This window comes from Notothenia rossii, assembly GCF_949606895.1.
Source record: "Notothenia rossii genome assembly, chromosome: 3".
Classification (NCBI taxonomy): Eukaryota; Metazoa; Chordata; class Actinopteri; order Perciformes; family Nototheniidae; genus Notothenia; species Notothenia rossii.
Window position 1 is genome coordinate 59146053 of NC_136901.1, and position 3438 is coordinate 59149490.

Here is a 3438-nt window from a genome sequence, read left to right on the forward strand (position 1 = left end):
GCTCTACGCAGCAATCCTGGAAGCCTTAGAGATTTGACTATTCTGTACTTCTTAGTATAAATTTGTAAGTCTAAGTATCAATTTATTCTTAAAAATATACCCAAAATGTTTTCCAGCTTCAGTCTCTCAGAGGAAAAGCCATGAAGAAAAAGCTACAACTGATGCGCTCTTTGAAGCCCGTGAAAAGTTTCAGTATGCATATTTAGACATGTCTAAAAGCTGAACCCGTGTGGGGTTCAGTTGGCCAGCGAAAGTCTCCAGTTTGCTCCTCAGGTAGATCCAGCAGACAGACAGCAGACTTATATGTGCCCCATATTACATCACACACCACCTGCTGTCCTGTTTGTCTGTGAGTCACAGATGCGGTAGAAGCACACAAACTAAGGAATAAATAAAACCCATAGTGACAGAAAACAAAGAGGAACACGCAAGTACACAGACCCAGAGTACATACATTGATAAAAAGATTGGACGGGATGGATGTAAAGAGTGTCCTTGTTAGTGTTATGTATTTTTAGGGTGGAGATCATTTCAACATATTTGAGACTGGGGAATGGTCTCTACAGTCAATTACCTTTACCGGTGATACAGTTTGCCTTAGAATATATTTTATTATGTGTATATTGGAGAGGTATTGGTGGTGCATCTGAGACTCGGGTATTTCCAGCCACTGAGGCGGTTCAACTTCTCCACTGCTGTAAAGCCCCGGGGAGTGATGAGACCTGTCCAGAAACGCTGCAGGCTCAGGGTGTTGAGGGACACATCTCATCAACTTTGTGTTGAAGTTGGGGGCTGTACCGAGGGAACGGTGGTGGTTCCCCAGTTCAAGGTGGGGGACCAGAGGGTGTGCCCATTAAGGGCTTTACTTTGTTAGAAAAATGGGTGGGGATACTTTTTTCCGATTTGAAAAAGCACTACTGCATTAAGCGCCCCCCACAAACAATACATACATATGCTTACAATACTTTTTTTTGACAAATAGTGCAGTAACTATGCTAGGCTACTGCAGGGCGTGAGCAACTACTGCTTTACTATTCTCTATTCAATTATTACTGATATTAAACGTGCCGCAGGTCCAAACTGCACCACTTGTGTTTCCAGAAATACACCCACAAAGTGACATGTCCCCAGCTTCCCCAGTATAAATGACGCCTATGGGGCCAATTTTGAAGGGAACCTGTGCTGCCTTAAAGGTGGGGTAGGTACGCTTGAGAAACCGGCTCGAGATACACTTTTTGTTATATTCCATGGAATGCTCTTAACATCCTGATAGCAATGAATATCTTAAGTGCTTTGACAAAAAATCCATAAAAAAATGTCATCTGTGGAAGCCGTAGTACTGTAAAAAGCACGACCAATCATTTTAGCCGGCCCGGCTAAAATAATTGGATGGCCTACCTGCCTGTCATTCTTCACAAACTTATCTCGTGCCCTCATTGGTCGTGTGCACGTTCTTTTATGTTGGAGGAGGGGCTCTGTAAGGAAGTGGCAGATTTTTTCCGGTTGTGTATTTTCGAATTCTAGCGCACTCGAGCTGGTTTCTCCGAAATTACCTGCCCCACCTTTAAAGGCATTTTATAATGTTATAATTTGTTTGCAGTTCATAAAGTCACCACTAGGAGTGCTAATGGTGATGTTATCTTTAAGTTCGCTGTTCTTAGCGTCACTTCCGGTTTACGGCGTCGCCACTTCCGGTTTAGCGTTAGAGAAATGGCATGGCCAGAGAGTGTATTTCTCCAAATGTAATCTGCTTCTATCCACAAGGAACATCCTAGAGGCAATGCTGTAAGTTTGTCTATTTGACCTATTTCATGTGAAAGATCATTTATAAGGAAGAATATTGTTAAAAAGATCATTGATTAGTTTGTTTAAAAAACGATTTATTTACAACTATATTAAACACTGTAAAGAATAAAGGAAAGCAATTTAAGTTTGTATTTACATGAAGAACAATGTATTGTGTTTATTTGCAGTTTTATGCATGGGCGAAGTTTGAACTTTAAGGTTGGGGGTGCCAAAAAATAACTACAAATGTAATGTATAGCTATAGGCTGCAACACAAGGATTCATACATGAAAATTGATCAGGATAGCCTACAGGCTACTGCAGGTGTGTTTTCATAACTAATATGCCCAATAGATGAAATTACTATGGCAGCGGAACTCGCCGCAAAATAAAACGGCTGCTGCGGCACATACTGCTGCTATAATTAGGCTATAACACAGAGGTCTGTAGGATCAATGTTCCCCAATGCTCACACACTTTTTAATGAACTGTATAGGCATACTAACTAATAACTGTAGGATATAAGCACAGCAGTTTTATCACATTTTGACCTAATTTCAGCGATGAAAACAAAGCCAACCAACAAAGTAATGACTTTTGTTCACCGTCATCTAGTGATTATGATCTCCATGCATTCAGCGTCTCTGCCCCACAACTGTCAGCAGCGGCCGCTAGCAGGACCGAAGCATGTGAGCACAACGCAAACGGGAGGATTTGGAGGATTTTGGTTTGAGCGTGGAGCGGTGTCTGCTGCTTACTGCAGCTGGCTATCCCCGGATGCAGATGCTGCGCAATTACGCATTTAAGCTCAACAAAACGAAATAATTTGAATGAATGGCTTACCTAGTGCAGCATCAGGCGCCTCTTTTTCCGGCTGGCATAGATGTCCACTATCTTCTCAACTGACAGTTTTGCAGTCAAATCTCCCTCAATGTGCAGCAGGGCCAGATCAGAAAATCTCTCCTGGATCATTGTAGTTCTCAGCCAGTTTCTGATCCTCCTCATTGCTGAGAAACTTCTCTCTGATGTCGCTGATCCAATGGGCAGTGTCAATGCAAGCTGGAGTAATGGGAAGAAGTTTGGATAGCTCTCCTTGCTCACTTCGTTTTGCAGGTCCTTCAGGTTAATGGGAGATTGGACAGCACATTTTATCAGGTCCATTTCTGCTGTCACCAGCTGTGGATGGACGATCTTGAGGTGGTTCAATGCCTTTCTTCTCACACTTTATCACAGCATCACATGCCGCTGCAAGCTCCATGGCTTCACCTGAAAACCGTCTGTCCAACTCGGCCATCATATTGTCCAGCACAGGGAGATATAAATGACAGTAGATGGCGTGAGCCTCAAATTGTCCGTCTATTTCCTCATTCCTTTCATCTCGTTGGCGCTGCCCAAGTGTGGCCCCCACTACATACTGGTAAAGCGACAAAGGGGGTCTTGAACTTCTTTTTCGCTTTGCCATGGAGGGGGGGTCACTTTCTGCAGTGGCAACTGGCATGCCGACGTCCTCGCCAAACTGCTTGATCTGGCTCCATATGTCTTGCCAACCTTCCTCCTCTCCTCTGCGTTCCCTCAAGTGTGCTCTCAGACTGTTGATCGTGGAGGCAGCATCTGCAAGTGTTGTGGATTTGGACTGAAGTTTCTTGTGAACGA